A 14,068-nucleotide genomic window follows, 5' to 3' on the forward strand; every position below is an offset into this window, starting at 1 on the left:
ACGAGGCGTTGGACGCCGCAAGGGGACAGAAGAGTCCGGGACCTTCTGTAAGGTGGGAAACGTAGTCAGGAAGGATGGGTAAGGCGCAGAGTAAGAGTGTAAGGCCAGGGGCCAGTGGGAAAAACGCAGTAGGGGGAATCCCCACGGATTCTCCATTAGGACAATTGTTGCAACAATGGGAGACACCCTGGTTGTGTCCATCCACCAGGGGTCTGGAAAAACCGACCATGATAACTTTGTGCACTAAAGAATGGCCAAAATATCCACTAGTGGACCCCGAATTCCCCTACCATTGGGATACTCTTGGAATCCCCAGTAATTACTGGGTGACCCAACTAAAAAACTACATTGTGGAACATAAAATGTTAACACAGGAACCCTATGTAGAAGTCTGGTTCCATCTTCATTGGGAGAGGCCTCGACCCAAGTTAGCCAAAATTTTTGTCCAAAAAGAACAGGAGGATGAGGAGGACCTCTGGCTGACTGGACCCCAATGGGGGCCGCCACCTCCTCCTCCTCCTCCTCTTCCTACCGCTCCCCCTCCGGCACCCCCACCCTATCCCGGGCTGCGGAAAGAGCTGGACCAGCTGAACCAACACATTCAGAACTTGCCCTTTATTCTAAGGTCGGCCAGTGCCTTCCCCGTCCAGGAGGTCCCGAACGGAACGAACACACAGGGGGTGGCCGTCACCAGTTACGTAACGGTTCCCATCAAACCCAGTGAGTTGAGGGAATTAAAAAGGACCCTCCCTCGTATGCAAGAGAACGCCCATACCGCCGCCGAACAATTGGAACTTTTTCTCGGCCCGGTGGAATACTCCTGGGGGGAACTGAATTACATTTTAGCCCACCTCTATACGCCAGAAGAGAGGGGCCAGATTCGGCGAGCCGCGCTCGGGGCTTGGGAGCAAAGGAATGCAAACGTCCCGAGTGCCCCAGCCGCGGATACTAAATTCCCTCTGGCGGACCCAAATTGGAATCCCAATAATGCTGAACATCGGGAGAACATGAGAGGAGTTTCCCCCTGTACGACTAGGGGGGTCATGGTTCCCCAACCGGGACCCACGGGGAACCCTTGGTAAACATCACGGTGGGTCCCACCGGCGAGGAACAGCAGTTCCTCATGGACACCGGAGCCTCTCGAACATCGCTGTGCCAACCGATCCCAGGGATTGCGAAATCCCGGGGCGCGTCGGTATCGGTGATGGGGGTGGGAGGCTCTCCGGTCAAGGCAGACGTACTGGAGGGAGTGAGACTGGAGTGGAATGGGAAGGAGGTAACTGCAGATGTGTTACTGATCCCACAGGCGGGAGTGAACCTGCTGGGAAGGGATCTAATGGGTAGTCTAGGAGTGGAGTTGTGGAATGTGGAACAGGCAGAAAGGATGTGTTTGTTGTAGGAGGCGGACGTGAAGGTTGTGAACCCTGAGGTATGGGCAGGAGAAGGGGGGGCGGGTTGGTTTCGCATCGCCCCAATTAGCATCCCCTTGAAACCGGGGGTGACGGGTTTGCGGCAAGCCCAATACCCGCTGTCCCGGGATGGGAGGCGCGGGCTGAAGCCCATCATAGATGGGCTGAGGCGGCAAGGGCTGTTGGAACTGGCTATGTCCCCCTTCAACTCCCCTATCTTAGCTGTGAAGAAGAAGGACAATAGTTACAGGCTGGTGCAGGACCTGCAGGAGGTCCCGCTGGAGGAGGGTGAGGTCTGATTTGTGGATGGGTCTAGCCGAGTAGAGCAGGGACAAAGGGTATGCGATAGTGATGGCGGAGGGAGAGACAGTAGAGAAGGGGGCACTACCAGCGGACTGGTCGGCCCAGCTGTGTGAAGTGCACGCTTTGAAACGGGCACTAGAGTTGGGAAAGGGAGTGTCCCTCACCGTTTACACAGACTCGCGATACGCCTGGGAAGTAGTGCACACTTTCAGGAAAATTTGGCTGGAACGGGGTTTACTCACAACTGCTGGGAAGGAGGTGAGAGCTCGGCAACTGATAGAGGGGATGATGGAAGCTCTTCAAGAACCCGACAGGATTGCAGTGGTGCATGTAATGGGACACCAGAAGGGGGACTCGATGGAGGCAAGAGGGAACCGACTTGCTGATCGAGTAGCAAAGGAGGCAGTGGAGGGTGTCCCCATTGCCATCATGATTGCAATCCCCCAAATAGAAGAACCTCCGGCTTGGGCGCCGGGGAAGTTGGACGAGGTGCTGCTGGAAAGGGAAGGTTGCAGGGAGGAAGCAGGTCATTGGGTTACAATTAAGGGGACCCCAGTAGTGAGCCGTGCTGACATGAGGGGGATGGTGGAGAAACTGCACGAAGGGTCTCACGGGGGGGTGCAGGCTTTGGTAGACACTGTAAAGCCATGGTACTGGAGCCTGGGGGTTCGATGGGAACTCCACACCCCTTGGCATCCTGAATCCAGTGGGAAAGTGGAAAGGGCTAACGGGGTATTGAAGCAACATCTCACCAAACTGGGATTGGAAACAGGGCTACCTTGGACAAAGACACTTCCGGTTGCCCTGCTTCGAATGCGGACAGCCCCTCACAAGGATGTGGGGGTCTCCCCATTCGAGTTGATGATGGGAAGACCTTTCCTGGCTCCAATGGGAGAGCCTATCCCCGAGCTAAAGGATGCCTTCCTAAGAAAGTATCTCTTGGTACTGTCACAATCTCTCTTGTTTCTAAGAAAACAGGGACTCCTCGCTCAACGGCTCCCTTGCTGGAAGACCAACACCCCCACAAGCCAGAGGATTGGGTCCTGATAAAGACGTGGAAGGATGAGAAGCTGAAACCGTCTTGGGAGGGACCATACCAAGTTCTCCTGACAACTGAATCAGCGGTTCGGACCCGACAGGGGGGTTGGACCCACTACCATCGGGTTAAGCGAGCTCCCGACCCCCGACTGTGGACTGCCCAACCAGGAGACAGACTCAAAGTAAAACTTAAAAGGAACTGAACTAAGGCAGGGGAGGAGATGACCAACATAAAGTCTTGCATCCAGGTTATTCTGTTATGTCACTGCTTAGATGCTCTACAGCACAGCTCTAGCAACAATTTTTTTGTAGAATTGGCGCAGACAGCTTTGAACAGCACAACTTTTTGTGTGGGGCAACTCTTGACTGTGAATGGTGTCACTTCCACCTGTTTCTTTGGAATGCCCATCAGCTTGGAAGCACTGAAGAATGTTACTCAGATAGCGAATATTGATATCACTGGGGATGATCCCCCATGGGGGGGGATGTTCTATCATTTTGGGTCTTCTCCCACACCAAGACCCTGGACTAATCAAAGGCAAATGGCTCTAAATCTCTTGGGGATAACCAATGCAACTCAATGTGTATATTTCAACAATACCCAGAACCGTACCCACCCACTGCCCTCAAAAGGTCCTGCTTTCACTTGTGGAGGGGTCTATAATATCCCTTACGCCTCAACCCCTCTATACCTACCTAAAGGTTTCTTTTTGTTATGTGGACATGAAGCTTACACCTATGTTCCAGCCTATAGTTCAGGGGGCCCTTGTGCCATAGGGCGCCTGACCTCTCTATATGCCCTGCCTCCAATGCAAGTGCACCCATCAAAAGAAAAAAGAAAAAGGGAGCTGCCATCTGATTGTGAGAGTGATGTGACACTCTTGTCCGAAACAGAAGCCATGGCTCTGGCCCTCTCCTTAGTAGGGGTTCCTGCACTAAGCGGAAGAGCTTACCTGGACCTAAGGAAGGTGGCCTGCCTCCTGGCTAAAAGTGTCAACCTTACATCCTCTCTCATTGCAGCTCTCACTGAAGAAGTCACTGAGATCAGGAGGGCGGTCATTCAAAATCGGATAGCTATAGACTATCTCCTATTAAGGGCAGGACAAGGCTGTGAATCTTTTCAAGGTCTTTGTTGCTTTAACCTAACCAACAATGAGAATTATATTGAAGCAAAACTAGCCAAGTTGAAGACCTTAGCCTCTCGCATATCCGAGGATCCAGAGGGATGGAATTGGTCGTGGCTCACTAGTTGGTTACCTAACTTTGCTTGGTTAAAACAACTTTCTGTGCTAGCTATTGGCTTCATTGCCTTACTGGTCCTAGTATGTTGCTTAATGCAATGCCTCCCTGCTTGTGGGAATTATCTGTCCCAGTGTGTGAAGCCCTGGGTCCGGGACGAGGGAGCAATCCTGTTAGCCAGGTTTGAGGCCCAACAGAGGCGTGAAAAGAAAAAGGGGGGATTGTGAGAAGGCAGGGAGAAGTGAGGGCCTCAAACAAACCATGTTTGCTAGGGGAGAGCGCTGTGCACCATGGGGCAGCCTTGGGGGGGACGGCAGGAGGGAGGAAATACTGTAGGCAGAAGGCACGTTCGCACCAGAGTGAAGAGAAACGGCAGGGGGCGGCTGTTGGGTCAAGTGGGTCAATGTGTATTGCGCTGATTGGATTCGGAAAGTGGAATGACTGCGGTTTTGCGGTTAATTAGCGGCGCTCCGGGGCGGTAAAAAAAGGTGAGATTGTGAGCCAAGCCCTCGTAGGAGGGGGAGGACAGATAGGGGGTATAAAAAAACCTGTCAGACCTTGTTTCGGGGTTCCTCCATTGCTGCGGGAGGGACCCACCTTTGCAAACGTGCCCAATAAAAAAACTTCTGTCTACTGGACAACCGAACCCGTGTCTGTCGTTTTCTGACAGGCTTAAGCTAATTATGGAGAATAAACTGTTGGACACCATTTGTAGGCCACACCAATTCTACAAAACTGGAGAAGAAAAAAACGTTACAAAATCTCTCTAAAATGGTGTCCTTGATAAGACTGAACAGAAAGAACTAAGCGTGTACACAGATCAGAGTATTCTAACCTAGGTATAGGTTAAAAAAGGAAGGATTAGCCAATTCAGAGATGTCATAGCACTCTTACTGAAAGAGATCCAATCTAGGATTTTTGGGGGGAGGGGGAAGAGAAACACCATCCCATCCAATAATAAGCTTCAGTTCTGAGTTGGGATATGAAAGGTTCTAGAATAAAAGAGGTACCAGACAAGATTTCCTGTGCAGTACCTCCCATGGTTGGTTTCCCCACAAGGAACTCACCTATTAATCTTCTTTGCAGGTAAGTAAGATGAAATCATCCTTTCCTTTCTAAGTCTATTCTTCACTTCTTCAGATTGTCTGAAGAACAGACAATCATTAACTAGCTTTTTATGACCTGCAGTTATTAAATGCTGTTTCGGCAGTGATTTTTTTTTTAAAGACTATCTGAAATTCTGCAGCTGTCCAAAAGCATGATATGCTTTGAAAACCTTTGGAAAGACCTGATTAATTTTTGATGGCTATTTCACCACTTGTCACTTTGAGCATTCACCCAGCTATTGGTGATACCAAGTTGCTTTCTGGATTCAGTTATTCTGGCACGGTAATGGTTGGATGAGTCTAGAAGGCACTGTAAGTGGCCACAGACTCTCTCAGAAATGGTCTGGTGCAATTCAAGATTTGTTCAATCTATATCATACTTTTCTATTCAAACTGAAGCTGAGAATGGCTTGTTTGATTGATTATATGCCATCAAGTCAGTGTCAGCTCTTAGTGATCACATAGATTTTCTCCATGATGATTGGCCTCCCAATATGAGGATTACTTATCATTTCACTACAAATGATTGAATGATTATGTACCATCAAGCTGTTTTCGACTCCTAGCAACCACATCGATTTTCTCCCTGATTTACGCCAACTATTTAATCACTTAATTACTATTTACTAATATTCCTACAACAATCTGAATGATACAAACAAAACTATTCAAATAGAAATTACAAAATTATGTTAATTCCTAGTGACTAAACATGCTAATTCTTTTTACTGTTAAAGTCAATTCAATTGCTTTAATTAATTTTTAGTTACCAACCCTGACTACAAAAACAAAAGATTTTTAAAAGAATGATAACACAAAGTACACAAGCTGGTTGTTATCAAGTGGAAAAGGACCCACTGACATTACTCACGTACTTCATTTTCAGAAGTACATAATATGAACACATTTATACCTCTAACCTAACCTAGAAAAGATCTAAATTATTTCAATCCTAAAGCTGTATTGTTCCATTTCCTCTTTGATTCTAATTTTAGGTCTTAACAGCAGATGAAGTGAAGTTCAGGAACTAAGTTGGGTGAGCCTGGATAGTATGAAGACCATGGGCTAGACTGGGAAGTTGAAAAGAAAAAACAAAACAAAACAGTGACAGAGTGCTTCCATATTATTGCCAAGAAACCTACATGGAAGTGCCTATGAAGTCATCCAGAGTGGAGCTAGGATATTTACTATTAGAATAGTTTCCTTCATTTTCTGTTTGTAGGGGTTTTTTTGAGTAGCAATTAGGAGTCTTCTAGTGTCCACCCAACCTCCAGGCAGTCATGGAAAATAAAGGGAGATCATGCAAAAGACATGATTGTGTCTGGCTAACAAAAGAAACACCCAGAGAGGTTAGGGGGCAACAGGCAGATGATGCATAAATGATTCAGATTCCACGAGGGCTGTTGCTACAGCGTGGCAATTGTTTATTTATTTATTTATTCAATTTATATAGCCGCCCATCGCCCATTTGTGACTCTGGGTGGCTTACAATTAAAACATAAACAATACCCCAAAAACACAGAATAAAAAAACCATACCAACAATCCAAAACATTAAAACAATTAAAAACAATTAAAACCAAGCAATACAATCAACGGGAGAATGCAGTCATTCATGAATGGTACAACCATTTTATGGGTTCCACGCCACTTTCTGACCCCCAGGCCAGATGGCAAACCAGGTCTTCAGGCCCTTCCAGAAAGCTGTCAAGGTCAGAGCCAGCCTGACCTTGGGGAGGATTATGTTCTATAGGGCAGGTGCAGTGACAGAAAAGGCCGTCTTCCTGGGTCCTGTGAGATGACACTCTCTAGTGGACAGAACCTTCAACAAGCCTCTTCTGCTGGACCTGATGGGATGGGTAGACATCACTGGGAGAGCCAGTCCCTCAAATAACCCAGACCCATGCCATATAAGGCTTTGTTTAATTTAATATTTAATTAATACTTAATTTAATTTAGCATTGAAATATGCTAACAATTTGAAATGCTCACCTTTCAGTCTGGGGGCAGATCTTTTCTAGTTGTATCAGTCTTAAATCTTCCTATTGACATTATTCAATAGGCAGAGGAGAGAATTGGATAATATGTCAATGCAGTACAAATTTGTATTTCACACCATCAGTACTGTTTATTGATGACTTTTGATTATCCCACCCTTCCTTTGAAGAGCTGTTTCCTATCCTGAATACTCAAAGCAACCCTTTGAGAGGGTGAGAAGTTTTGAGATACACTTTAATCTATTCATTTTCTGAAATCTTGCCACATTTCCTGGAAAAAGGTCTCCAAATTTGTCCTTATCAGAAAAAGAATCAAATAATTATTTGTATATCATTAAATTAATGAAAGTAAGACATTTTATTCACTGACTTCATGCCCCCCAGCTGTATTAATAACCAAAAGCTAATTGACAAAAATATTAGCATATTTTCTTCTGTTAAGTCCTTAAATAGTTCAGAATGGCCCATGTGATTCTTACAGCAACCTTTTATAATAGGTTGGGAAAAAGTTGCTAGATTCACCATACTAAACCATCCTTTATTTAGCCATTGTTTACTAGATAAACCATATTCTTCTCTTTCTTTCTACCTTTCCCAGCATTACAGCCTTGTCCAGAGAGCTAGGTCTTCACATAATGTGTCTGAAGTAGGATGTATCTGTATCTGTATCTCTAGCTTATCTATATCTTTCTATTCTATTCTATTCTATTCTATTCTATTCTATTCTATTCTATTCTATTCTATTCTATTCTATTCTATTCTATTCTATTCTATTCTATTCTATTCTATTCTTCTTTTCTATTATATTTTTATGGAGAGCTGTTAGACTATTATCACTGATCCCTTCTTTAAACTGATTTTCTTGTGCACTTTTTTAAACTTTTGACTGTAAATTAATGACATTAAAAACTAAAGAGAACTCATACAGTGCAGTTAATAAGGTGCTGGATTTGAATCAGGAAAATTCAAGTTGTGCTCTCACTTGACCAAAAAAACAGTGGGAGACTTTGGGCCAGATGCTCTCTCTCAGCTCAGCCTTCATGCATCCCTCCTGGATTCATCCAGAACATATAGACTAGATCTGGAGGACTCAGAGAAATTCCAGCTATCTCTACGTTTGTGACCCTGCTCAGTACTATGACCAGATATCTGAATGATATCTCCAGTGAGTAAAAGGAAATGAGGCAGGGGAAAATATGTTGATGCTGGCACGCTTAGAATCTTTTCTAGCTGTATGTGGGACTTTTTCTCAAAGGCAGCAAACTGGTATACTGAGTCATCAAGGTTTGATAGAGGCCATTGGAGTTGGGTAGCCAATAAATTTAAATATATATATGGTATATGGTATATATGCTAAATGGTATGAGTTACAATATATATATATATTTATATATATATTGTATATATAATATATATACAATATATATATAATATATTGTAACTCATACCATTTAGCATCCTGATGACCATATAAACAGCCACTAGCCCAAAGCTCAGCTATCTTTGCTCCCCTCTGAGGCTAAAAATAAATGAAATCAAGACATAGGAGACTGTGTCAGAGACTCCCAATATCTGCACACAATCAGTGAATATCCCTTATAAACCAGGCAGCTGAGAAATCAAAAGGGCAAATCTATATTACACTTCCAAATGTCCCAAACTGAACCATTCAAACATTGGCTCCCCTTGTTTCGGCTATTGCAGAGACAGTAATGCCTTTCAAAGAATCCAGCCATGCTCTACTTCTCCTCCTAACAACAGTATTAATCCTGGGATCCTTTGCCGTGAACTATGAGGACTTTCTCATGAAACACTATGACTATCCGAAGAGCAATGTTGGAAACCGCTACTGCAACACCATGATGCAAAGACGGGAGATGACAGGACCCAAATGCAAGCAAGTCAACAGCTTTGTACATGACACCAAGGCCGAAATCTTTGCTGTGTGTGCTACAAAAGGGGTGCCTTACGGGAATGACCTACAGCGTAGCTTGAAGCTATTTCGGGTCACCACCTGTACTTTGAAAGGTTTCAAGATGCGGCCACCTTGTGACTACAAAGAAATGACTTTACCCAGAAACATAGTCATCTCGTGCATGGATGGAAAGCCTGTACACTATGAGGAAGGTGTAGCAGTGGTGCAGGAACAGGAAAGTTCAGAATGATCTGCTGAATGTCGTGGCATCCCCTGATGTCAGCTCCTCTGTGCAAAATTAATCTTTGATTCCTAATCCTATAACACATTTTCTCTGGTCTCTGACTGACAGCTCCTTCCTCCTTCCTCCTTTTTAGAGGTTTTTGTGTTGCTTGGATGTTCTCTTTCCCCACAACAGGAACAAAGCAACCCACCTACCGAGAACAGCATTGCACTGAGCATCTGCTTTGCCCATCACTATTCAATAAAGAAAAATAAAGTGTTTCGTTTCTCAGATGGTTTTGCTTTTTACAAAGAAAGGACAAGCAGATTTAGCGTGCATTAAACTGTCCATAGTTTTTGCTCATGCCGGCCTGCTCCCATTTCAGGCTTCTTTATATATAAATGTTTGGTTTGTGGGGCTTGCCCTTGTTAAAAAATAAAGTTATGGTTCTGAAACAATACGTCAGTGGCTGCAAAATTAGTTTTAATCAAGGGAGAGGTACTGTTCTTTTGATTTCAGTCCCTGCTCTGCAGTCTCAGTTTATTCTGCTACTCTCTGAAACCCTCCCATTTTCTAGGTGTCAGAGAAAAAGTTCCTTTTGTAATGTGCAGACCAGTATTTTGCCATACCATGTGTTGTCAAATATATCCCGTCAGCATTTCTGAATAGTATATATAAAATCATCTTTATGTGCAACTAGCTCTCATGCCTGCACCATCTTGAAACCTCTCTCACTTAACAAGCCCCACGGTGATCTACCCATTTTCTTCCAACTCTTTCTTCAATGAAAAGTTTATCATTATGCCTTATAAGTGTGGAGAGCTGATGAAAAGCCAGGTTTGAGAAGAAACAGGCTCCTGAAAGGTCCCAAGTCCTCTTGACCCAGTGCCATTTTTTAATCTGAGCAGGACTCAATCATGTTTTAGATTGGTTGATATCATTTAATATCAACCAATGATTGACATTATTTTATTATTTATTATTTGATATTATTTAATTGATTTGATATTATTTAATATCAAACAATTTTAACCTAGATCTTAAGATAGCAGACACTCTCTACAGTGTCAGTGCTGGAGAATATTTTCAACACGATTTTCAGTGAGAATTTTAAAAGGCAAACTTGCTTAGACATCCAAGTGTTTCAGGCAGAAGAGCAACCCCAGGTGGGAGGTGGAAGTTTCTTTCCAAAACTTCCTTATTGATGGGCGTCTCTTCTTCTGCTGACCAAAGCTTAGAATATTTTTCTCCTTCATCCACTTTGGGCCACTGATGGTTGTTTGCCAGAGTCTGTAGCCCCGTGATGAGACTTACCCCCAAAATATGCTTACTTCAATTTTTTTTTTTTAAAGAAAAGAAATATGAAGAAGCTGTCTCCCTCCAAACTGCTATAAATCTTCCCCCAGAAAGTAGGTTCATCCAATCATTCTTCAGGATCACACAAAGATTGGCCTAGGCCTAGTGTGGACACAATTGCTTTTCTGCTACATTTATTGCATCTTTCACCTTGTGTTTATGCTTGTTAACCTCCCCTCCCCCCACCAAATTCCCTTAAATGTGATTTTCCTTTCCCATTTTGTACTGTCTTCACCGTGTTTTGTACTGTCAGTCAAGGTGTTTCTTTGGCCTAATCCCAGAGTAAACTGGAATTAAGTTGTCTCTCAATGGAACTAATATTCCAATGAGTTTGGCAGCCAAGTGAAGAAATCAAGGAAGGAGGCCCTCCTACCTCCTGGAGCATTAAACATTTTATTATCCTATTAAATAAACACAGTTACATTCCATCAGATATACACCCCATAAAAACAACCACAGAAATTCAGCCTGACAGCCAGCATGGTTTCTAGTAAATTGCACAGAGTATGGTTCTATGTTCAGTGCAATGAATTCCTGGATGTCAGCTCAACATTTACTGCAATATTGTCTCCCTGACTAGGATCACAAAACTGCAGTCATACATACATACAGTACTTGGGGGTGGGGGAAGAAAGATTCAACCTCAGCAAGTTGGTTGATGGAGCACTGTGCGGTGTGACACTCCAACCACTACGTTATCTTGTCACTGTTGAACACCGCCCCTTCTTGCAAATGCTATGGACTTGACTTCTGGACATGGCTTAAGTAGGGACATTTTACTATAGATAATAAATAGCTCTAATGATGACAGACTGGCTTGTAGAGTCTAAGCACCTACCCATATATAAGTCTGTGTCCTCAAGTTTTAAAACCTGAGTTTGTTTCTTTTGACTTTTCATCATAACAGCCCTTTGTTCTGGCTAGGATCATGGCACCTTCATTTGTTTACACAGCAGTCTTATCTGGCTCCAGATTTCCACCTTGCCAGGTCCAACTTGGCCAGCTATAAATTCATGCACCTAACTCACATGACTCTTTCTCTGGATTGTCTCCTCTACATGTCATAGCTTATTTATTAATTAACTACTTTGTTAATGCTATTTTTATTTTTATTTTCACACATATAGGAATCATATTAATGTTCACCCAACTGATGGATCCCTAGCAAAAATCACCGCGAGACCTTGAAAAGGGGATAAATAATGCTTCCTTTTTTAACAGCATAAAATTAAAGCCAGGGAACTCCAGAGTTTGTTGCAACCTTATTTTTCCCTTTTGTTATATGGTCTTGTACATGCACAGCACACCACTGATTTCTTCACCTCAGTATGATTCCTCCATTCCCCTGGATCTTACAGTTATGAAAAACCACGCTTTGTGGTCATAACGGTTTCCAAGGATTGACCAGAATTTTATTAGCTAACCAGAAGGCCGTTGAGAGAATTCCAGCCAACCCCAACCACCAACAGGTTGGTGTTCAGACATCCATTTCTCTGGTTTAATGAGGCAAGTAGAGTCTCTCTCTCTCTCTCTCTCTCTAACACACACACACACACACACACACACACACACACAGAATCATGAAACCAACCAACCAACCCCAAAATACAATCACAAGAGGTTCATTACAGAAACACATTTTCTGGGGGAAACTTGATGGGGATGAGGGAACATTCATACCATATGGGAAGTAATTTAAATAGTGTTCTAGGTACAGTGTGCTAAATGGACAAATTTGGGAAAGGCAGGGTTTAATTAGAGGATCCTATGGTGCAAATTAGGGCAACATGCTGGCTTCTTCCCCATCTGGGTTGAGAGAGAATTTCAGGCTAAAGGCACAAATGTTACTATGATGCCCAAAATGTTCACTCCTGTTCTCACCATCTTTATTTCCCCATAGGTTTGCTGGGAAGGTTAGAACATTAAGGTGTAGCATTGCTTTAGATGCATTCTGGAGAATTACAGATGGTGGTGGTCCCTAGTAGAAAGCCTGGTGAATTTTTCACCCCTCAGATCCAAATTGATACCAGCTTTGCCTCTGTCCTGTCATAGTTGGTGGTAATGGAATAAATATAATCTGGAGATGTAGACCTAGCCTTGCCTTCTTGCCAGAGAATATAGAAAAGGCACATTTTCTCTACCGACCACCATGGTCTGAAGAATTCATGTTCTTTTCTAGAGGTGAGCAAATATTTTATTACTAGGACAACCAATCAGATGACTGGAAAAATGGATTGCAAATGCTTCTTTATGTCTTTATTTCTCCCTCATTTTCCTATCTGGAAGCAGGGTATAAATGCTAATGATGTAACTATAACATGATATGAATAAATCCAAAGTCAGAGTTGTCCATGGAAGGTAGGGGGCAAACAATGAAAACAGCATTGCTGTTGGAAGCTCCAGCCCTTTTGCATGTGTCCTCTCTCTCTCTCTCTCCTCTGCATATAAAATAAATAGTTGCCAATCACATTGGAAATTCTGACTTGCATTTATTTATTGTAAGACACTTGTACCTCTTCTAAATAAAGATGTACGTCAGCAAACAAAGCCCTTTTCAAACAGCACTCTGAACTTTTCTTGCCATCCCAAGGAAAGAATGAATAAATGCATGATTTTAGAATTTAAAAAAAAACAAAAATGCCTTTGTTTCATGGGATATATGGGATATATGTGACCACATATATCCCATAAATTTGTGCATGCAAATTTATAATGCCGTTTTCCTAATACACCCATGGCTTTTATGCCTTGCTCTAATGGTATGCTTCCCCCCCCCCAACAAAATTCTCCCTGACAATTTGCATCTTTCAAAACTGGCAAATGTGAATCTAGAAGTATGATTCCTTACACACAAATAATAGATGTGCAAAGTAGCTAAATTTGTTTTTAATGCAAGGAACATGCTGGAAATCACATCTTCCTCCTTGCAAACTCTTCAGATGAGTACAAGTGAGCAGTAGGTACTGTTTAGTGAAGAAGTTCCACTTTGCTCTTACTCAGAGGCACTCGACTGCTTAAGAAGCTTCAGGTGTTGATGTCTCTTTCAGCTGCTGTTTCACCATTGGTGATAAGGCAACAGCATTGCTTGGATCCAGCTGTGTAATGTTTTCACGGAGAAACATGCTATCTTCCAAAATATCCTTGCATCATTTCAGCTGTTTTTTATGTTTTGAAATTAACCTCTGTCCATATGTACTTCCTCTTTTTTGAAGGGGAGTCACTTGCAATTCTTTCCCTCCCCCCCTCTCCCTAGCTGGCGGACCATTTATATAATGGGCTCCTTTGAGCAGAAGGACAGAGGAAGACTCCCAAAGTGGAGTTTGAGAACCCATCTCTTCTTCAAGATCACATTCAGGTGAGTCTAAAAGTAGAGAAGGCCATCTTCTCTGAAGAAGATCTGATATTCTTATGGGAGATTTTGATTCTCATTGAAATGCATTAGGCTTCTCTGTACTTAGAAATCTTAACTTTTTTAAAAAGTTG

General features: G+C 43.3%; 1 protein-coding gene and 1 pseudogene across 1 annotated transcript in view; one reads left to right on the top strand and one right to left on the bottom strand.

Moving 5' to 3' along the window:
• LOC103051150 (angiogenin-2-like) overlaps positions 1-14,068 on the bottom strand; it is a 36,248-nt gene that overhangs the window by 16,502 nt on the left and 5,678 nt on the right. The gene's annotated exons all lie outside the window — the stretch shown is intronic.
• LOC103052799 (ribonuclease pseudogene) lies at positions 8,804-9,256 on the top strand (annotated as a pseudogene).

Source organism: Python bivittatus, unplaced genomic scaffold (genome assembly GCF_059951505.1).
Source record: "Python bivittatus isolate LINGU-HERP-01145 unplaced genomic scaffold, Pbiv_v1 ctg000430_np1212, whole genome shotgun sequence".
Taxonomy (NCBI): Eukaryota; Metazoa; Chordata; class Lepidosauria; order Squamata; family Pythonidae; genus Python; species Python bivittatus.